The 23,883-nt window shown below is 35.0% G+C and overlaps 2 protein-coding genes across 12 annotated transcripts in view; one reads left to right on the top strand and one right to left on the bottom strand.

The window, feature by feature from the left end:
- Positions 1 to 9,896, bottom strand: part of MBD5 (methyl-CpG binding domain protein 5) — a 444,593-nt gene extending 434,697 nt beyond the window's left edge. For 5 of the 8 annotated variants that reach the window (XM_057317489.1, XM_057317493.1, XM_048214230.2 and 2 more), the window contains exon 1: positions 9,205 to 9,822. The gene's annotated coding sequence lies outside the window, so the exon portion shown is untranslated. Of the gene's footprint in view, positions 1 to 9,204 lie in introns of all 8 variants that reach the window. The other 3 variants (XM_048214234.2, XM_057317495.1, XM_057317496.1) reach the window with 3 other exon arrangements.
- ORC4 (origin recognition complex subunit 4) overlaps positions 9,312 to 23,883 on the top strand; it is an 87,114-nt gene continuing 72,542 nt past the window's right edge. For 2 of the 4 annotated variants that reach the window (XM_057317505.1, XM_026492837.4), the window contains exon 1: positions 10,117 to 10,265. The gene's annotated coding sequence lies outside the window, so the exon portion shown is untranslated. Of the gene's footprint in view, positions 9,417 to 10,028; positions 10,070 to 10,100; positions 10,266 to 23,883 lie in introns of those variants that run through there. The other 2 variants (XM_026492836.4, XM_026492832.4) reach the window with 2 other exon arrangements.

The raw sequence follows: 23,883 nt of genomic DNA, 5'->3' as shown, positions 1-23,883 counted from the left end.
TAGATCAGTCTAACAGACTTTATTCTGTATCAAGCTATGATGATTGTTAGCCAATACTCAATTCTCTTCAAGATATTCAAGGGATATATTCATGTGACGATTAGGTGATAGGACTGCAATTTTCCTGGATCATTCCTTTAATATGTAAGTATATTTTTCCATTATAAAATTACTACATGAATATAAACTTATTGTTAAAAATAAATCCAAGTAATGCTAAAGTATACAAATTATAAGAGTTCTTAATCTTCCAGCATCCTATTTACACACTCTCTATAAACCAAGGATATAATTTGCTACATATTTTCCAGACTTTTTCTTAATGTATTTACATAAACATAAGACATATCTTATACATTATTTTATTTTATAAATATATGTGCACATGGTATAACATATGTATTATATGTACATAAGTATATAGTCTTATATAGTACATGCATATTATTCTCTGTGTGCATTTTTTTATATAAATGGGATCATAGTGTACATATTTTTTGTGACATGTTTTCAATTTAGCTTATCTTAGAGATCTTTCCATGTTTTTTTAGCTTACAAATCCAAATTTTGCATGGTTGTTGGTAGTTCTTATCCTCAGAGACCACAGGTAGCATTTTCTAACTTTCTTATAAAATTTCAAAATAAATGAATCATTTCTTTCAGTGCCTGGGAAAATGAGTAATGTAGTTTTTTCCATCGTAATATATTTTAATTAAAAGCATTTTAGCAAGTAATCATTGAATTTAATATGATTTTTCATCTTTCCTTAAATGTTTAAACCTCTTATAAACTTGTATTTTAATGAAAAAATATATGTATGTACATAAAGAATGTACACATTTAGGAATCAAGGTCCAAAATTAGTAAAAAGTAAAATTTAGTTTATAAAAAGAGAAAAAATATAGCAAATTTGCCTACTCATTAGAAAAATTAAACACATACACATATAACTCATTTTCTAAATTAATGAGGTAGACTGCACAAAAACATTGAAGCTGCCGAAGAAATGTTTTTAAAGAATTCTTAACAGCAACAAAAAAAACAAAACGAAATAAAACAAGAAAACAACCTTTTAAAACAGTTTACCAACATACTTAGAACACAGAAATCACAAACAGCAGGAGCAGCAGACCAGAAAAGCAACATAAAATTAAATTAAAATCTGTATTATGTAGGTCTAGTCTCCTCCCATACATATAACACTGGAGTAATGGGATTGTTACTTTTGTTTTCTAATAGGCAACATATTGCTATGCTCTTCAAACTGGAAACTGGAGTTGAATCAATTAGCAAACAAACACATCTACTATAGAATTTACTAATTTTAAAAAAAAACTAAACTGGGCCATTTAAATGAGATATGTAATAATATAAGCTGTTAGGTTTTATTATCAAAAGAAACTGCTGAAGGAAATGCTATATTACTTCTGGTAGAAAATAAGCTTCATTTTTAGACTTCTTTGAAAGAATTAATGTTAATACCGCCCAAATGAAAAAAGTATTCAGAAGGAATGGCATGATTTAGGAAAGCCTATGGCTACACAAAATCATTGCCATCATTATTGGTGATATTTGTAGCTGGTATAAAGCTTTCTGATATATAGTGAACTGAACACTGCAGCTTTAATTGAAGTTTGAATGTTATAAACAGTTAGATGTCTGGCTCTGGCCTGCATTCTAATACCATCAGCAGAACAGAGATGGGAAGTATAAACAAACCTTTTAACTAGATTACAGTCTCTAAAATGGCCAAGAAATCCTTCAGCACAAACTCCTGTGTGACAAATGTGGAAGAAGGAAAATGATTTTGGAACAATGCTAAAAAATAGTCTCTATATTTCTGTCATTACTGGAACATGTATTTGACTTTTCAAATATTGGCTTAATATTCGTTAATGATAAACTTTACATTTAACTTTCCAAATAAGTAAAAATCCTTTTTATCTTACATAGCAGCTGTTTTTTATATCAGTATATTCCAAGTAAAGAAGCTATTTAGAAATCAATACTTTTCTTTTGTTGAATGTGGAATACTTGCCTCCCCCAACATTAGTGACTGTATGTATACAGCCAAGATTATTATTTTTAGATAGTAATATTAAGAATGTATGGATTGAGTTAATTAATGTCCAACCAATCAGGAGACATTTCTGGACTCAAGGTATATAAAAAATAATAGCTTTGGATATAAGGATGGATCTTAATATAATTTAGCATTCAGTCAACCTTAAGAAACATTTTAGGTTTACTTCCAACTTTCAAGATACAGACTTTAAATTTTAAAAAAGGGAGCACAAGAATGTATATTTTAACACTAGCACCATACAGAAATCTTTCCTCTAATTGCTTAAACCTTGGTTGGTCGGCAAAGAACTCAGCGAAGCATGGATGTGCAAAAATTTTCACCATTACAAGGCAGGTGACTGATTTATATAACTCATTTTAGTCCTTTAAAACAATATGTTCTATTAATTACTCAATAACATAGAATTTAATTACAAGTTCTGAGAAAAGGTTATATAGGCCAACTGAAGTAGGACTCAATTTAGAATTAGTCACATACAACTTTGTATGAAATATATGCTTTTCACCAGGTATGATATCATTAGTGATTTTCTTTTCCATCATGTGCAGCTACATTAGAAGATATACCTTAATATATATATATGTCAAGCCTGGTTCTCACCCTGGCTCTCTGAAAAATTATATGAGTCATTCCAACTTCTGAAATCTTACATGATATTATAGAAATACCTCAAACAGAAACAATGATGAGTTAGAATCTTTACTTCCAACCTTTACCTTTAGGTATTGCCTTTGCCTGTTAGGAATCACCTTTAGGTTATCTAAGGATATGGTCTATTTGAGACCATAGACTTACTCTATCCCACCGATTACTGAGATTATTCGTTAAAGCAATAAAACCAATTTGTTATAAAGTTTCCTCTCTGAAATATAATAGATTACAGAGAATGGTTCTTTAGCATTTAAAAACATTCCCAAATTCTACAGGTCATAATGTATCGGCATATTATTTATAGAATAATGTAGTCAATTTATGCATATAGGATGAATGTGTATTTACTTAGGATGCATATGAAAATTACTTGATTAACAACATAGAATTTTTAGAAATTACTCTTTTCTCCCAGAAGCAAAGAATGTAAAAGCAAATCTGGTTAGCTGGGTCAAACATTTTTTAATTTAGTAGCTGCTTTAAAGAACAACTATATAATAATTTAGGCATCTAGAGAATCCAGCAAGTTGTCCATTCTCGTACCAAAAATATTTCTGACTTTACATAGTACTAAAAAGAGTACATTAGGGGCGCCTGGGAGGCTCAGTCGTTAAGCGTCTGCCTTCGGCTCAGGGCGTGATCCCAGAGTCCTGGGATCAAGCCCCACATCAGGCTCCTCTGCTGGGAGCCTGCTTCTTCCTCTCCCACTCCCCCTGCCTGTGTTCCCTCTCTCGCTGGCTGTCTGTCAAATAAATAAATAAAATCTTAAAAAAAAAAAAAAAGAGTACATTAAACTTAATTCTATATGTGTAATGTAGTAATTATGAAACTCTTACAAGGTACAGGGTCCAGAAGATATGTATCTATACACACCCAACCACTAGGCAATATATGTTCCCTCTTGTAGAGGTTTTCCATTAAAACATTTACATTAATATTTACAGTAAATATTCATTGGGTCACAAATTGTTAGAACCTTCAAGATTCACCTAACAAAATGCTAAATGTAACCCATGCAAGAGAAAGGAAGTTCAATATATGGAAAGCCTAAATGTAATTTTTGCCATACAGAGAGAAGACTGACTTTTTTTTTTTTTTTTAAGATTTTATTTATTTATTTGACAGAGATAGAGACAGCCAGCGAGAGAGGGAACACAAGCAGGGGGGGTGGGAAAGGAAGAAGCAGGCTCATAACAGAGGAGCCCGATGTGGGGCTCGATCCCATAATGCTGGGATCACGCCCTGAGCCGAAGGCAGGTGCTCAACCACTGTGCCACCCAGGCGCCCCGAGAGAAGACTGACTTTATGTATACAGCCGACCCTTGAACAATGAGAGTGCTGACCTCTGTGCAGCTGAAAATCCCGTATAACTTCTGACTCCCCTAAAACTTTACTACTAAAAGCCTACTATTGACCAGAAGCCTTACCGATAACATAATCAATTAACACATATTTTGTATGTTACATGTGTTACATATTGTACTCTTACAATAAGGCTAGAGAAAAAAAGTGTTAAGAAAATCATAAGGTAGAAAAAGTATACTTAGAGTACTGTAAGAATTCTGCATACAAGTGGACCCATAGTTCAAACCTGTGTTGTTCAAGGGTCAAGTGTATTTTTATTTCAAGTTGCACACTGGTCTGCATCTATGTTCCTTATAAAGAACTGGGTTTGTTTATTGTTTTTCTGTCCTTGTAAACTTTTAGAAATTTTCCATCACTCTATCAATAAGCTGCTGGGGCCATGATTTTACTAATGTTTACCGGCGTACTTACTGACTGATAAAAGCTACTGTGACTGTGTTTTAAATTTAAAAAGTGTTATGAATTTACTGTGATTATTTTGCTCCTATCTGTAAAATGCTATTTTGTCAATAATAGGTTTCCCCATTTGTAATATGGGAACAATGTTCAAAGTTCACAGGACCAGTGTATTTATCACAGTGTTAGGCACTTAGAATAAATGGTAGCCATGATTATTACTAGAATAAAAAGTTATGAATGAATTTGAAAAAGATCCAAATTGACCTTCAGACGTCTATGTACCTTCACAAGATACTGTACCAGCAAGAGAGTCCCTCCTTTCAAACTGTGAATCAATATTATTCTAAAAAGTACAGTTTAAGGGGGACAAAGAAAATCCAGGAAATTTCTCTCTAATATATTTTTAAATTACATATGAAAGCCATGATAGGAACCAAGATAGTATCCTTTGGTTTTGAAACATCCATAACTAAGAAACTTCCAAATCATTTTACTGAAGTTGTATCACATAATCAAGATTAAAAATTGCAACTAATCAATTTAGAGCTAGAACTGGAAGCTTCTAATAAGGTTATTGGAGGAATTTATCTAGTACACACTGAAAATTCCAAAACTCCTAAATAGTATATACTGTAATTATTCCATTATAATTAAATTATACTGTTAGCTTAAACTATAGAAATTAACTAAATGATCAAAATGATAATGTACCATGTCTTCCAATGAGCCATGAAAGATAACCTGTTATATGAAATATAAATGAAAAAAAGTTACTTTTGCGAAAAAAAAAAAGTTTAAGTTTGGAGAGTTTGCATTTGGTTTTTTTGGGGGAATAATTTAATGAGATATTTCAATGAACAATGTTGATAATATTCAAATAAAAGTATATATCAATAAAATACTAGCAATGATAGCCACATAAACTAATTTTATGGTCTAAAATTAATGAATTATATACAGAATAGAAATCCCCAGAATACGGTATTAAGTGGAAAATTTTTCTTTATATTTTTCTATTTTAATAAAATACAGCAAAATCCTTCTTAAATATGCATTTTTCCACCTAACAGTATCCATTTAGTTAATATAAAATTTATTTAGGAAAAAACATCAAACTAAAGTTATGACCAATGTACGTGTGGAATACAATTAAAATATCTCTTCACATTAAACTGTAGGGACCATCCTTGATTCTCAGATGCCTAGCACAGTGCCTGACAGACAGTAGATGTTCAGTAGATGTTTAACGAATACCTAAATACAATCTGTTTTGCACATACATTCAAAATCCAGACAAGTTTGCAAAGGTACATAAGCTGGACATAGGCTTTCTGGCTGACTTCATGGGGTCCCAGTGATGACTAGGAGTAAATCTTCATATCCATAGAAAACTGGAAAGTTGATAATTGTCTGGGTAAGGACCAAAAAAACAAAGTCAGGGAAACATGTCACCTAAGTAACAGTTGCTTTATAGAGCTGGTAAAAGTGGCCTAATCATTCCAATAACCTATTGCATTAGTCACTCAATGAAATGAAATTTAAGTGTATCTTGAACATTTGCTAGTATATTTTTAATTGGAATTTTTTTGAAATCTCTTATTAAAAATAAATTACTTTTGTTAAATTGCATCCTGTACAAGGATTAAAGGGAATATGTTTTTCTTTCTATAAGTACTATATTGTTAATGGGATTTAATTTGGCTAACAGAAAAAGTGAGAGCTACAGTAAAAATAAATTTAAAAATTCACGGTAGTGGAGAAATTGTAGCAGGGAGGAGAAGAAAGGAAAAAGGAAGAAAGGAAAGGAATCCCACATATGGGAGTAAAGAAATTCAAACATGCCTAACTCTACTATTAATTATGACAAACAACCAGTAGGGCCTACTATGCATCAGACCCTGCTGTGAGGGATATAAAATGTTAACATGACAAAAATCCTTGGTCTTAAGTGGTTCACAGAGCAAGACTAACAGGTAAACGTTTATAATACAATATTCATCATTCTTATATATATGTCTTTAATCCAAGAATAAGAAGTATATTTACTGATTAATTAGAAGTGCAGAGAAAAAATAAGCATCAGGGAAAGCTGAAATAATTCTCAAAATAGTAACTATCCAGAACGAGAGAAATCAGTACTTCTTAAATCAACAACAAATAATTGAATTATAAATAGACAAAATTTTGGCTTAAAGCTATTTACCTAAATATTCTTAGAATAATATGCCTCCATATAAAATCCCTAAGTGGTATACACAAAATTGTGAATGACAGTTTCATTTCTGACAAAAGAAAATGAGGTAGTATAGCACAGTGAATGTTAAGAGACCTAAGTTCTCGGGTCCATGCTCTGTCCACTCAGAGGTCTTGGAACCTAGGCAAGTTCCTCAAGCTCTCTGAACTTCAGCAATATGGAAAATGAAGAGCTGGATACAGTGACCTCCAAGATATCACTTAGATGAAAATTACAATCCTAAAATGTCTTAATGTCTAAAAAATAAGTCATAATAAAAAAGGTTGTCTAAATATAAATCATTATCCCACTTAGAGGAAGTTCAGAATTCTCAAACCACGCAGAGCTACCCTAGGAGTGGTGGGATAAAGGAACTGTTTCAAAAGAAAAGCAGACATAAATTAAGCAAAGGTATTATACTTAAGACTGTAAATTTTCACTCAGCTGCCGACGGGGCAACTACCACCCAATTATATACACAATTTGCTTTACTTAAAATTGATTTCTTCACTAAGTTCTACTTTCTCCCTCTATGTTAAGGTTGCTGAGGAATTAGGGTGAGGACGAGAAATCCTAGGTGGACCTGAAATAGTTAGTATTGATGTTGGGAGAAAAACTTGAACCTGACACAGATTTCTGCTGAAGTGCACCAATTACACCTCAGAGAAAGGTAAGAAATTGTTCAAATCGATGTCAGAAAGGAGGGAAATAAGACCATATTGTTTACTGCTACACAGCTTTTTTCCGTGTCTAAATGTCTACTTTTGCACACATTAATGAAAATTTTACAGAACAAGTTTCTACATTTGCAGTGCGTTTCTGGCACTAAAATAGAAGCATATTATGTTTCGGCTTTACCATCAAGAAAATAAAAAATTAAAAGTATTACCATGTTTTAAGAATATATCCATCTAGATTTATTTTTCTTCAATCCTTTCTATTTGATCAAATTGCTGTTTTCATATTACCAGTCTGATCATAAAATTGCTGCTTTACAGAAGAATATTTTTTGCTGACATAAATTATGGGATCAGAGATACCAATGCAGTTACAAAAAAGGGTGTGTGTGTGTGTGAGAGAGACAGAGAGAGAGAGTGTGTGTGTGTGTGTGAGAGAGAGAGAGAGTGTATATATGAATGTGTGCATCCATCTTCAAGGAAAGAATAAAGAAATGTATGTATGAAACAAAATGCTACTTTCCAATGTAAGCCCTAGTAAAAGGCCTACATTGGAAATACACTTTCTAGCATTTGTAAAATAAAATACAGCACTGAATTTGAAAGCCATAGTGATTTTTATGAAAACTGTTATTCTATAAACCTAAACCTGGATTTATCTTTCAATTTATGTCTAACTACAATGAATATACTAACTACGACTTCATGATTTGACTCATGAAAATATATTTTAGAAATTTGTCTCCTTTCACGTACAGTGAGCAATTTGGTTCAGTACCTCAAGAGATGAAAAAACTCATCTCAATTTACAACACTAAATAAATAATTCAGTTAAAACTGAAAGTGGTACCAATCCAGCAAACTATTGATGGAGAGGTTTGGCCTTCCATGAAGCCAGAACAACATAAAGTTTTCAATGGGGATTACTTGTTCAGGCAAGTTACAAAGATTAGAAAAATACCCAGATTAATTAGGAAATAGCTTATATTCTCGTCTTATGGAAAACAAATATCAAGAACGTATGTAGGGAGAGATAATACCGGTGGTATTTAAACTTTGAGCATTTTAAGCTTTGAACTTTACATGCTGATATATGAAACAAACATTTAACAAAAAAAAGCAGTAATACAAGTCAAAACCTAACCAAAGGCCTCTATCAACTAAAAATTTGAGATCTTCCATGCAAGTCAGACACAACAACAACAAAAAAAAGGAAAATTAAACCCAGAAAGCAAAAACCAATCAAGTCTGTTCCAACACTTAAGTCAATTTCCAAATCACATACAGAACCAAAAAGGGGAAAACACTCAGGTCTACAAATGGATAAGCAGTTCCAATACAATCTAGATCCCGACATTTTCCCACTCAGAAACAAATGCAGTGGAGCTTTTCCTGGGGAAAAAGGAAAAAAGCTCTCCAAATGAATTTTTTCAAGTGACATCTAGAAAGTGTGCCTCTTTCTGTCTCTTTCCCTGGCGCCTCATTGGAGGAAGGAGGGGGTTGTTTTTGTATTCTCCCCCACTGGAGCAAGACACAATCAGATGTTAGCTGGAGAAGAGAAACCACTTTTGACAACAGCAAATAAAAATAAAAGTGCCCTTCCTCCTCTGACAGGATGGGCACCCACCTCACACACCCCTCCCCACTCCAACCCCTCCTTCACTCCCCCCCCCCCCAGCACCACCCCCTCCTCACCCCGGAGCTCCACTGCGTATGTGGTTTGGTGCTACTGTTGCCCCGGAGTTAAAGTCAGAGCCAGAGGAAGGCAATGAAGCCCCCACAGACACACTTACCTTTCCTGCCCCCCACTTTTGAGTGCCTTCCCTGGAGCTGTGGAGGATGACACAAAGGGTAATAAAGGGGGGGGGAGTGGAGGAGGAGGAGGCGAAGGAGGAGGAGAGCTGGGGAAGTGGCTGCTCCTGGGTGTAGTGAGATGTCTCCAGCCAGGGCCAAGCAGCAGCAGCAGTAGCAGCAGCAGCAGCAGCAGCAGCAGCAGCAGAGAAGGGTCTGTGTTGCTAAGAGGCTTTTGGTCTCTTTCTCTCCTCCTCTCACGGCCAAAGAGGAGGAGGGTGGAGGGGGCTCGGGAGGGAGGCTAGTGGAGGGGTGAGGGGGTAGGAGTCGTGGATGGGGGTTTTCGAAGAAGAAGAAACTCCTTCTTCTTCTCTCTAAGGCTCAATCCCCCTCTCAGGTCTCAGGGCTGGAGGGTGGGGGAAGGAACTCAGCCGCCTTCCCCCCACCCCCCTCAATTCAAGGTTGAAGTGGGGTAAAATTAGTGTCCTGTCCCTTTAAAAATAGAAATAAAAGGTGCCCCCCCTCTGCCACTGCCTCTCTCTTCATCATCAGCTGCTGCTGCTGCTGGGGTCTCTCTGCTGGGGGGGGGGAGGGGGGGTTCGGGTAGAAGAGACGGGAGGCACTCACTGCGCATGTCCCTCCCTGACGGGAGGCTGGTTGGTTGAAGGCAGGAGGAGGGGGAGGGGAGGAAATGATACGGTTTCCCAGAAGGCTCCGAGGTACTGGCGACCCGGAAGACATTGTAGCGGGGGGTAGAGGGGCGGGGGCGGGGAGTAGGAGGAAGTCGCTACTCTTTAACACCCCCTGCCCCCTCCTCTCTCCTAAGGGAAAGTGGAGGAACGGAAGTGGGCGTGAACGGAGACGCAAGTAAGTCACGTGTTTGGGCGGGAGTGGGGCGGGGTTGGAGACGCGATGCGTGCGCGGGGAATGCCGGGAGTAGTGGTGTACCGTTGGCAGTAGCAGGTGAAGCTGAGCAGACTACGCGGCGAGTGGCTTCTGCGAAGCGATTCCAGTGGTCGCCAGATTCAGTCTGCCCTCGTAAGGGCAGACTTTTCTGTGAGAGGTAACATGGGGTAGGCTGGCCTCAAAACGAAGGCCAAGGTAGCCGGTGGCGAAAGGCGAATCGGAAAGAATGAGGACGGAGGGTTGCGGAGACTGGGAATGCGGGAAGGGGGCAGGCTTGGTTAGGCCAGGCAGGCCGGAAATCAGGCAGGCTCCTTCGGTCTCGTGGCTTTCCTGTAAGGTTACCGACAGGTCCCTGAAGCATGCAGGGATTCCTCATGAAAGTAGATCTCTGGCGGGGTTTTGACTACAACGGGTGGTGGTGAGAAATTTGATGATCCTGCTGCTAAAGAGAAATGGGATCTTTGGAGCCTCTGCAGTTGACTGTGTTGACTGTTTCTTCAGTTCATAGCAGGGGGAGAGAAAAGCTCCATGTGTGAATTTTGACAACTTCTGGCATTAGATGCATTACTTGCATTGGGTATTCTGACCATCATTCCTTACTTCGCTATGCTCCTTAGAATTCTGGAGTGGTTTTGGGGAGGAGGGAGCAAGCTGAGAAGTCTTGCATGGAATTTCCCTACCATGTCTTGACGTTGTTGCTGCAACCCAGCTCCTATGCTTGTTCTCAAAAAGGGATATGGGATTTTGTCCTCGATGTTGTTACGGTTTATAGAGAAGAAACATAAAATTTCCCTTTTCTGTAGTGTAGATGAGAGATTTTTAAATGGATATTTTAAGTTTCTTTGGTTACTAGTCTCGGATTTAGAGCCTTTGGTTTCTCAATTAAATGCCAACTATTTTTGCTGGAAATGTTTCCCTCATAAGATAATAATTCGAACTATAAAGAATTCATGAATTTACATTAGTAAGGCTTTTTAAGTAAAATATCACCGTTTCTTTTTCATATTCATTTCACACAATCTTAATTAGAACCATTGCGGTCTTTCAGTTACCTTTGGTAAAAGTACTTTGAAAGATTATCACCCTTCATGGTTTCTTTTAAGACCAATAATCTGAAATTCCTCATGTTTGTTGTATTGGTATTATTTAATTCTGTGATGAGTTCTTTAGGATACACTATCAAAGTTGCTACTTTTCTACATTTTGTCAGTGGACCCTGTTTATACATCATTGCCTAGTGCTTCTTTCTCTGTGTGTAGTGGTTTTGTCAAATGGAATAAAAACTAGATTCTTGTGCCTTAAAATTTTGTTCATATTGCAACTAAACATTTACTACTTTATAAAAGAAAAAAAGTTATAGCAAAGCAATTTAAGTGCCTTCGGTAACAAATTTAAATTTTTTATGTTAAGATACTAAATATGCAAAAAATGCACAAATCATAGGTACGCAGTATAATGAATAATTACTAAGTGAACACTCTGGTGATCACTACCAAAGTCAGAACTAGAACATTCTTGGCACTGGAGACCTCCTCCTCCCCCCATCCATTCCTGAATATTCTGCTCACCACTTGGAGAGGTTAACACTAACTGAATTTTTATGGTAATTATTTCCCATTTTTTATCGTAATTATTTCCTGTTTTTACTTCAAGTATTTTTTAACTACCAGTGTCAGCATTCCTACACGATGTAGATGAATTTTGCCTGTATCTTACCTATATGAAAAGAATTAAACATTATGTATTACTTGCCTCTCATGTTACCAATATTTAACCCTGTTAGTAGATTTAGCTGTAGTACATGTTTTTTTTTTTCCTTTTTGTATAGTAATATCTATAGTAAGTGGTGTAGTAAGTCCTTTTATGAATAAACCACAATTTAATTAATCTAAGATTGATGGACTTTTGGATTGTGCCCAGTGTTTAACAAATGCTATGCACATAGCATTCATTTTTATAGAGTGTAGATTATGTCAAACTTTTCCAAAATAGATATATCAATTTATGCTCCTACCAGCAGTATATGATACATAACTTGTTTTCTACAGTCTCACCAACAGTTGATGTTTTTTATTTTTGCCAACCTGATGAATGTGGCTTTATGTTATTGTTTTAATTTACAGTGCTCTGGTTATTAAGGACTTTGAACATTTTGTAAAAAAATTATTGGCTATTTTGATTTCTTATTTGAAATGTCTTTTCCTTATCACAATGTTTCTATTACCTAAAGATTTGACCAGTGTAGTGTGGCAAATACTTTCTCTGTGCTTGGAGCATTTCTTGCTTCCTGGATGATTTTATCATTTCATTTCTTACTGGCTTATATGTTATTAGTATTATTTTAAATTTATTTGTAATTTTAACTCAAAGGAAGAGGTTCTGTACCGTAGCCGGCTTGTAGCTGGCATGGACCACTTGAAATGTGATTAGTGTTGCTGAGGAACTGAATTTTTAGTTTTATGTAGTGTTAATTTAAATTTGAAAATTGATACTTGATTCAGGTGTTGAAAAACCCTTAAGTTTGTTTGTAACAACTTGGATATGTAAATGTACATTTCAGCTGGAAACTGTAAAAATAAAGATCAAGTATTTCTGATGACAATTTAGCATCTGAATTGTCATGTTCTGTAAATGCCAAATACCAGATTTCTGAGACTTAGTATGGAAACAATAAAATAATTCAGCTTTTTATTATGATTGCATGTTGAAATTATAGTAAATTAATTTTACCTTGTTTTTTTTTAATGCGGGTACTAGAAAATTTTAAATTACATGTGTGAGTGGTATTGTATTTCACTTGGACAGTACTATTCTGAACATCAGTGTTCAGTTACATATTCCTATACTTTTACCATTTTCAGTTCATTAATTTTTAAATCTCTGAATTTTCTTTGAAGAACTTTTTCATTTTGCTTTTAATACACTGTTTAGAATATCTTTAATACAGATACACTGATGGCCAATTATCTTAATTTTTTGGTTACCTTCAGTGTCTTGTTTCATCTTCAATCCTGAAGAATGTTTTGGGTCTTTTTAATTGTAGATTGTGGTTGTTTTTCAGAATCTTGAAGATAATGTTCCACTGTGGGTTTTTTGCTTTTTGATTTTTTTGGCTTCCATTAGTGATTTTGAGAAGTCAGCTGTCAATCTAATATTTGCTGCTTTGAAAGAAATATCTAAAAAATGTTTTGTCTTGTTTTCTGCTGTTGCTTTATGATGTTTTATATAGAATTCTTTTTCCTGTTTTGGGATAGTTGAGATGCTTGAATCTCTGGATCAGTGTCTTTTTAAGCAGTAAATCACCCAAATTCTTACTGTTTCTAGCTACTTGCTAAAAATTACAGTTGTGGCTTTTATTGGCACAGTATTTGTAAGTTGTTGTTTTTGACTGATAATTTCAGTTTCTTAATTTTTTAAGGGTCTCTTTCTGCTGGTTCATGATTTTTTTTCTTGTGTGCCTATGTGCTAGTTGTTGGATTTGAAAAATTATAGGATTATTTAAATCTTAGGATAATGGTGTCTTTTTCAAGAAGGCATGTTTTCCTAGGGAAGATGATTAGGCATGCTACCAGTCCCAAGTCACTTAGTTCATGTTCAATACTTAAGATTACTTGTTTTATTTATATATATATATTTTTATATATGTTTTTATATATGTGTATATATATATATATGTACATATATATATGTCTTTTTTTGTGTATACACACACACACACACAGGCCATTAAGCAAGGCTTCAAGTCATGAGTCATGAGTTCTGTTTTGCATTCAATTCTCCCTGATCCTAATGATGTTGCCCTTAGGATCTCAACTTAAATTGGGTGATGGTTTATTTGCATCCCACTTTTGGTGGGTCCTGTGCTTTGATTTTTTTCCCTCTTAGCCCAGGAAAGCTACCAGGAGTTCATCCTTTCTTCTACTTTCTCAGCCTGTGGGGCCCACGCAGGGTTCAATCTAACAACCCTGAGATCATGACCTGAGCTGAAATCAAGAGTCAGACGCTTAAGCAACTGAGCCATCCAGGTGTCCCCCAAGTTACTTAAAATTTAGAAAATAATTCAAGCAGTTTTTGAGTTAATAGTTTAAAATGTAAAATTTTAAATAGTTTAAGTAGTTCAAAAGTTTAAATAGTTTAAAATGTAAAAGAACATGTTCTTGAAATATTAACTACTTCTACATGGCTTATTAAAAACAGCTTAGATTTATTTATCACCAGTTTAATTCTCCAGAATGTGGCCCACCAGAGTTGCACCATGGTGGACCGAAACGGTTGGGCCTTTATGCCCACATCTTGCTAAGCCCCAGGAAGGGTGTGATGTTAGGCAGGGTGGCTGTTAAAGCCCCCATTTCCCCATCTCTAGGGGGAAACACTTTTTAAACTTTTTTGGCAGATTTTTTTGATACTTAACTCCCATATTTCTAGATAACATATGCCACCACTTGATTTTTCCATTTTAGGTATAATCTATTGACTTCGTCTATGGATAGTGTAAATTTAGGTTTTTCCCACAAATACCCAAGCCCTCCCCCATCATTCCAGTGATACCTTAGTTTTTGGTAGATAACCATTTTATGTTTTATATTTTCTCAATATTTATCATTAATTCAGTCCCCAAAAATCTGCGTGTTGTCAGCATCTGCTCTCCATAGGTTCAGAATTATCTTTTTTTTTTTTAATCAATTAAACCATTATTGAAAAATTTCTCCTATAACATTCTGATCTCCAGGTTAGGCTGGCTGCTTGATGTGGTTGCCCCACATGCAGCCTCTCTGTATGGATCCTCTCCTATATCCCATGTAATTCTTTGCTTGTGTTAATGTTTGCATCTCTGAATTTTCTTTGGGGATCTTTTTTCTTTTGAGTACATGCTTTAGAATTTCTTTAATGTAGGTTATCATCATTAAAGGGTTAATAGTTACCTATTAAGGTTAATGGTTATCCTCATTTTGTTTGGTCACGGTCTCCAGTAGCTAAGTGGCAAATGTTTTGAGGCGTTATGTACCTCTAATTATCTTTAGATTACCCTAATTTAGTTCAACTGTAGGATTCTAAGTTGGAAATGTTTTTCTTCAGAATTGTGAAGGAATCCTTAGTGTTTGATATAAAATCTGAGGCCATATTTTCAGCAATTTGCATTTAACTTTTTTCTTCCCAGTGGAAGCTCCTACACCCTTTTTGTTTGAAGCTTATAGAACGTTCTCTTTGTTGTACCTTGTGTTCTGAAATGTCACAGTGATGTGAGGTAAGTTTGAGTCTATAGACATCCACTTTGTTGGGCATTTCATGGGTTCTTTCTGTCTGGCAACTTGTATTCCTTAGCTCTGAGGAAGTTTCTGATACTTTTACTATAATTTCCTTGCCTGTGTTTTTGGTTCTGAAGTAGCAGTAAGACATTATATTCTTTTTTTTTTTTTTTTTCATTTTTTTTTTAAAGATTTTATTTGTTCATTTGACAGAGAGAGACAGCCAGCGAGAGAGGAAACACAAGCAGGGGGAGTGGGAGAGGAAGAAGCAGGCTCTCATAGGAGGAGCCTGATGTGGGGCTCGATCCCAGGACTCCGGGATCACACCCTGAGCCAAAGGCAAACACTTAACGACTGAGCCACCCAGGTGCCCCTAGACATTATATTCTTAAATGTATTTCTTTTCTCCCATATTTGATCTTTTGCCAGTCTTTAGCTTTACCGTTTCTTGAAAACTTATTTAATTTTTTAAACATTTGAGACTTTAATTTCTATTGTTATGTTTTTAATTTGCAGTACTTTTTTTGATCTCTGCATTTTTTAAATGTCATCCTGATATTTTTCTCTTTATGAATTTAATTAAAGTTATGTTTTAAAGTTTTTTCTCCCTACTTACTCTCTTTTCTCCAAGTTATCCTTTCTGTTAGGACGTTTTAAAGGCTTTCATCAGCTATCTTGTGGTCCTTGGTTGTGTTCAAATTTATGTAAAGAGCTTTAAGAAGTTGTTTCATGCTCTGTGAATTTGACTAAGGCTTGCTAGATATTAATGGATCTCCCTGTGGAAGTATTTGACTAGAGCATATTTGGTGGGGGAACCTTAAGAACCACTTTTTGGTGTTATTTGGAAGCCTTTTCTTGGGCTAATAAGAGCCCAATGAAAAGAATTTTCCAGTCTTTTGCCTCTAAGTCAGTGCTTCTCGGCTTTGACACTATGACCCCCAGGAGACGTTTGGCAATGTCTAGAGTCATGTGTGATTATTAAGTGTGAATTGCTATTGAAAATTGTTGGATAGTCTGCAGGTGCTGTTGAATATCTTATAATGCATGGGACAGCTGCCCACATCAAAGAATTAGTTCAAAATGTCATTAGTGCCTACAATGAGAAACCCTGTTTGTAGCATAAGCCTGAGAACCAAGTGAAAACAGCACAAGAATCACAACATTTGATTTTGGTTTTAAAGATTTTATTTATTTCCTTATTTTAGCAATAGAGTGAGCAAGCAGTGGAGGGGTGGGGGAAGGGAGGAACAGAGGGAGAGGGACAAGCAGACTCCACACATGGAGCCCTACATGGGGCTCCTTCCCACAAGGCTCCATCCCACAACCCTGAGATCATGACCTGAGCCGAAATCCAGAGTCAGTTGCTTAACCAGCTGAGCCACCCTGATTTTTTTTAAATGATACTCTCATCTTCTGTTGTGCCTGCTATTCCCCAATGTAGAGTTCTCCTCTGTTACTCTATAGAACCTTGTCTTTTAATGGAGTGGGATAGAGGTCTCCATTTAATTTTAACTATTTTAGTAATTCAGTTTTTTGAAGATGAATTCTAGCCCAAATTAAAATACTGGTTATTAAGTGACCTCCTTGTTATGTGTTTATGTTATTTGAACAGGATTGGCCCATGAGACTACGTTTTACGAGATGCTTAAATTGGAAAATGAGTTGAACATTATAAATTAGGAGGTAAATGAAATCTGGAATTGACAGTTTTTCCCTTTCTATTTCAGCTTTATTCCCTCTTTTCACTCCAGATTCTTTCCTAGGCGCTTATCTTCAAAGAAGCATCTGATGGGGTTGCTAGTTTTTCTTCATTTCTTTTTTCCCCTTAATATCACATTCTTCTTCCAGTGTCCCTTCTCATCTTCAGTAAAAACACAATAAAATCTTAGATATTTTACTGCTTCTTTGATTAATAAGGCAATGAAATTACTATGAAGTTTTGACCAAAAGATTGAGGTCAGATTTGACAAGATTAAAGGTCTAAGTGTGTTAGCTTTTCTTTTAGTGCACTTGTACATTTTCACTTACTCCCATATGCTTTCATCTTGACACCATTATAAGAATATACATTTTTTATGTAGATGACCTAGAAATGTCAACTTATGTTGTTTTCTTAAAATAATCACTTCTAGGTTTGTGTATGTCTTAGTTTACTTTACAATGAATAAACACCAAAAATACTTCCTTTAAAAGCTGTGTTGCAACTAATAGCCATTAGACTTCTGTTGTTGAATCGTGTCCAATGTGTTATATATAGACCACTCTGATGCAATGTCTGGTGGGCATCATGTATTAAAAATTATATTGAAACAAATTTTATATGTGACATGTTTAGAAGCTAAAATAAAATGTTTAGTGTCACAGCACTGATAACTTTATATAGTCAAATTATATATTAGTTATGTTCCTGAATAGTACCATGATCAGTGTTGACAAGGATGAATAAAATACAGAAATTTTTCTTGTTTTCATGTATAAATATTCTTACTTTCATATGTAAATATTCTAGTCTTCTGATTTAAGAACAAACAGATGAATTAATTTTAAAATATCTTTAAAGTAGTTAATATTTCCTTTGAATTACCATTATTGTCTTTTGTTGTTTTGTTCTTTTGGTTGTTTGTTTTTTGTTTTTACCATTGTTTTGCAAACATCCTTACAGGAAACATCCTTATAGGGTCATATTCTCTCATAGCAGATTTTGCCCATACACTGTATTTTACAGAGATTTTTACTTCATTTTATAGGTTGCTTGTTTTATGTTCTTGAAAGTGACTACCTTTTGTACTTAACATTTCATTTTCACAAATCTTTCATAAGTTTGTGTTCCCACCTGGGTTTTTCACAAATTGTCATTAAAGGGAGTAAAGAGTTTTTGGGCCTATAGTTTTCCACGTGTTTGAGAATCACCATAGGTGACGGCAGGGAAAAGTGAAGACTGTGACTTTGATCCATCCTTTTTTTTTTTTTTTTTTTTTCCTTTTTGGATTTTGTTTAAATTAATAGACTTATTTTTTAGAGCAGTTTTAGGATTTACAGAATAATTGACGTGAGAGTATAATGAATTCCCATATATTCCCACTGGCCTAGGTCCCCTAGTATTAACCCAGTTTACGTTATTGTTAACATCTTGCCTAGAGTGTTATGTTTGTTGCAGTTGATGAACCAGTATTGATATGTTCTTATTAAGGAAAATTCATAGTACTTTGTATGTTTTGGATACCAGTCTTTTATCATATATGTGTTTTGCAAATATTTCTTTGCCTTTGGCTTGTCTTCTCTTAACAGTGTCTTTTGCAGGGCAAAAGTTTTTAATTTAAATAAAATTCAGTTTATCAATGTTTTCTTTCCTGGATTGTGCTTTTGATGTTGTATCTAAAAATTCATTGCCAAGGACACCTGGTTGGCTCAGTCAGTTAAGCGTCTGATTCAGTCTCAGCTCAGGTCTTGATCTCCAGGTCATGGATTCAAGCCCTGCATTGGAGCCCGGCATGGAGCCTACTTTAAAAAAAAAAAAAAAAAATTGCCAAACCCAAAGTAACAGATTTTTTTTCTGTGTTCCTTTTTAGAAGTTACACAGTTTTACATTTAATGTATAGGTCTATTATCCATTTAGTGTTAATTTTTGTGAAAGTTTTAAGTTCTTTGTCAACTCAGTTTTTTGCCCACATCTGTTCACTTGTTCCAGTGGTATTAGACTTTATTTGTTGAATTATCTTTTCTTCTTTTTCAAAAATATTTATGTGAGTCTATATTTGGCTTTCTGTTATGTTCCATTTATTTATTTTTCTATTCTTTCACCATTGCGACATTATGCAGTTGAAGCTTGAACAACCCAGGTTGCAGCCCCCCTATACAGTTCACAATGAGTGTATAACTTTTTAATTCCCCCACAAACTTAACTACTACTAGCTTACTGTTGACTGGAACCCTTACCTATAACATAAGCAGTTGGTAACACATATTTTATACGTAATATGTAATATATGCTTAATTCCTAAAGTGATCTAGGGAAAAGAAAATGTTATTAAGAAAGTCATAAGGAGGGGCACCTGGGTGGCGCAGTCGTTAAGCGTCTGCCTTTGGCTCAGGGTGTGATCCCGGCATTCTGGGATCCAGCCCCACATCAGGTTCCTCTGCTAGGAGCCTGCTTCTTCCTCTCCGACTCCCGCTGCTTGTGTTCCCTCTCTCACTGGCTGTCTCTGTCAAATAAATAAAAATAAAATAAAAAAAAAAAGTCATAAGGAAGAAAAAATACGTTTACAGTACGGTACTGAATTTATATATTAAAATAAGTGTGTATAAGTGGACCCAAGCAGTTCAAACTCTTGTTGTTCAAAGGTCAGTTGTATATATTTGCCTAGCTTTATAGTAAGTCTTGTAGTGGGGTAGTTTCCAGCCTCAAACTTTGTTCTGGTGCAGTATTGTGTTGGCTGTTCGGTGTCTTTTTCCTTTCCATGTAACTTTACAATCAGTTTATTTATCCACAGAATAGATCTATAAATCAAGATTGGAAGAACTGACATAGTAACAATACTGAGTTGTCTTATGCATGTACATGGAATATCTGTACATTTATTTAGGTCCTCTTTAATTTTTTTATCAGAGTTTTATATTTTTCCTTATGTACATCTTTTGTTAGATTTATATGTAAGTTTTTTGTGGGATTTTCTATTTTAGTACTAATATAAATGGTACTGTGTTTTTAATTTCAAATTCCAGTTCATTTTTGGTGTGTAGGAAAGTGGTTGATATTGGTATATTAACTATGTATCTTGCAACTTTGCTTCAGTTGTTTGTGTGTATGTATTCTTTGGGATTTTCTACATACATGATCTTGTTATCAGCAGACAGAGACTGTTTTTCTTTCTTTCTCCCTGTCTGTATACCTTTTATTTCCTTTTCTTGTCTTACTGCATTAGCTATGGGTTCAAGTAACATTTTGAATACCAGTGGTGATCCTTGTTCTTGATCTGAGTGGGAAAGCATGTAGTTTCTCACTATTAAAAATGGTGTTGGCTGTAGTTTTTTTTTTTTTTTTTAAGTTTTTTTTCCATTGGGAAGTTCCCTTCTATTCCTAGTGGTTTTTGTTTTATTTGTTTTTGAGAGAGAAGGAGACAGATACAGCGTGTGGGGGAGGAGCAGAGGAAGAGGGAGAGAGAGAATCTTCAGCAGGCTTCACCTCCAGCAAAAAGTTGGATGCTGGGCTCAATTTCATAACCCTGAGATCATGACCTGAGCTAAAATCACGAGTTGGACGCTTAACTAACTGAGCCATCCAGGTTCCCCAATTCCTAGTGTATTTTTGAATGGGTGTTGGATTTTGTGAAATGTTTTTTCTGCGTCTCTTGATAAAATATTATTCTTTTTATTAATCTTGTTGATGTTATGGATTGCATCATTTGCTTTAGGAATGGTGAATGAGCCTTGCATACCTGGAATGAATCCCACTTATTTTTTGTGTGTAATTATCTGCATATAGTGTGTGATTGAATTTGTTAATTTTTTGTTGAGAATTCTTACATCTGTATTTATGAAAGATATTGATATGTAGGTTTCCTTTCTGTAATGTCATTGTGTGGTTTTCTTATTAGGGCAATGCTTACCTCATACAATGAGTTAGAATGTATTCCTTCACCTTTATTTCCTGGAAGAGACTTGGTATCATTTGTGGAGAATTGATATCATTTCTTCCTTAAATGTTTGGTAGAGTTTACCAGTGGACCAATCTAGGCCTGATGATTTCTGTTTTGGAGGGTTATTTACTGATTCACTTTCTTTAATACATATAAATGTATTCAAATTGTTTATTTTTTCTTGCATATATTTTGTTAGGTTTTGTCTTTCAGAGAATTGGTCCATTTCATCAAGGTGTTAAATTTGCAGGCATAGTTGTTCATAATTTTCTCTTATCATCATCTTAATGTTTATAGGGTCAGTACTGATGGTCTTGCTTTCATTTCTGGTATTAGTCATTTGTGTCTTTTTAAAATCTTTTGTTCTTAGCCTGGCAAGATGTTAATAAATTTTAAATTTAAACTGATCCAGTTATTTTGTTGATTTTCCTGATTGCTTTCTTCTCTAATTTGTATTATTTCTTTTGCATAGTTTAGGTTGAATTTGCTTTTCTTTTTTTAGTTTCCTAAGGTAGAAACTTAGATTATTGCTTTTTTAGGGTTTTTTTTTTTCCTATTCTGATAATATTTGTTCAGTACTATAAGTTGTCCTCTAAGGACTGCTTTTGCAACATCGCTTACATTTGGTTGCATTCTGTATGCATTTTCATTTCTTTCCCAATTTTTGTTTTTCTTGGTTTTTCTTCTTTGGCCCATGTGTTATTTAGAATTGTATTCTGTCATGTATTTCATCTCTGTATTATGGGATATTCTTGGTGTCTTTCTATTCTTTCTTTCTGGTTTAATTTCATCATGATGTTACACCATACTTTATATGATTTCTAGTCTTTCAAATGTGAGGTGTATTTTATGGCTCAGAATGTGGTCTTCACTGGTGAATGTGCCATGTGAGCTTGAGAAAAGATTGTGTAGTCTGTTCTTGTTGAATGCAGTATTCTATAAATATCAATTAGATCCATTTGACTGATGGTCCTGTCCAATTCAGGTATGTCTTTTCTGATTTTCTATCAATTACCAATAGAGGGATATTGATGTCTCCAAGTTTAAGAATGATTCATCAGTTTCTTCTTGCATTTCTACCACTTTTTTACTGCATGTATTTTGACCCTCTATTAGGCATGCACACATTAAGTATTATTATATCTTATTGGAGAATTAACTCCATTATCCTTTACCCTTTATTCCTGATATGTCTGCCTGCTTTGAAATTTGTTCTGTCCAAAATTAGTGTAGTTCCTTCAGCTTTTTTATTTTCTTTTGATTGGTGTATATCTTTGTCTCTGCACTTTCATCTGTTCCATTATATTTAAAGTAAGTTTCTTGGAGACCACATATAATTCGGTTTTGTTTTTTTACCCACTCCGACAGTCTTTTTTGTATTTGTTGTATTTACTTCAACCACTGATATTTAAAGTCCTTACTGACATAGTTGGATTAATAGCTACCAGATTTATTGCTGTTTTGCCTTTGTTGCCTTGTTCTTTGTTTCTTTTTTTGTCCTCTACTCTTTTTCTGCTTTTTCTTGTTTTGAGCATTTTACATTATTCAGGGCTTTTCTCTCTCTCTCACTCAGGCTATATTATATTTTTTTTATTTCTCTCAGCAGTTGTTGTAGAGTTTGCAGTTTACATGTATGAGCAATCCAAACCCATTTTCAAAAAAACACTACACCATTTAATGGTTAGTATCATGTAACAGGGTATTTGTAATTTCTTACTACTATTCCTTACAATATTTTTTCCTTAGTCATTTGTGTACTGTTAACCATATGAAAGCATTCTTTATTTCTCTTTTAGTGTTTCTGATTTTTGGTATTTCCTTTTGATTCATTCTTAGAAATTTCATCTTTGCTTAAAATGTCCCTCTCTGAGTGTAGGTTACCTGCTTCTTCCTTTAGAGCCCTTACATATTAGTCAAAGTTTTATACTCCCTGTCTGTTAATTCCAAAATCTTTGTCACATCTGAGTCTCATTCTGTCTCTTCAAGCTATGTTTTTTCTTTTTTCCTATTGGTAGGCCTTGTAACATTATGTTGAAAGCTAGAAATGATATACTGTGTATAAAGTACTGAGGTAAATAAGTCTTTAGTGTGAGATTTTTGTGTTTATTCAGCTTAATGGTAGGCTGTGTTTATTGTTTGCTGTACCCATAGGTGTCAAAAGCTAAAATTTCCTCTTGTGTTTTTGCTTTTGTCTCCATCATTTTCTTTGGAATTCCCTAGAGATTTCATAAACAGATTCTTGAGAGTTCTTTTACTCCTGCTTTAATACAGGAGCCCTATTAGTATGGTAGTAAGATGTTGGTGGAGGGGAAACATTATATATTACTATAATTAGGTTTCAGTTTTGTGTGTGAGAGAGTCTGTGCCCCTGGGCTATGACCTTTACAGGTACTTCTCAGCTTCCCCCATAAATAAACACACATTATTCCCCTTAGGTGAGTCAGGAAGGCAAGAAGGGGCTGGAGTTGGGTGTTTCCTTTCCCCAGGTCTGTTCGGCTCTGGTAAAATACCTTGCTTTGTGGGCATGCCTTGCTAAGGAGGACAGAATACTCTAGATGTATTTCAGTATGACTGTTTTTCCTTTATCCCTGTTAAAACAGGAGGAAATTTTTTTCTGATCCTTGGTGCAAACCTAGTAGGGTTTTTGGAGGTAAAACTCAGAAAAGTGTGGGGTCTTCCCTAAGACTGGGCCCTCCTGGAGTTAATTCTCAAACTTATCAACATTGAACCTCCAGCAGTTTGTCAGTTGCATTTTAAATTTTCGTACTTTGAAATTGCTTTCAATGCAGTATCTGTTCCTGGGCTTCTGCTCCAATAAGCTGTTATTCTATATGCCTATGTATATCTAATATTGGAAGAAACAGTTTGCCCTATTACTTCATTCTTACAGATC

This window comes from Ursus arctos, unplaced genomic scaffold, assembly GCF_023065955.2.
Source record: "Ursus arctos isolate Adak ecotype North America unplaced genomic scaffold, UrsArc2.0 scaffold_1, whole genome shotgun sequence".
Classification (NCBI taxonomy): Eukaryota; Metazoa; Chordata; class Mammalia; order Carnivora; family Ursidae; genus Ursus; species Ursus arctos.
This window is presented reverse-complemented; position numbering and strand designations above follow the sequence as displayed.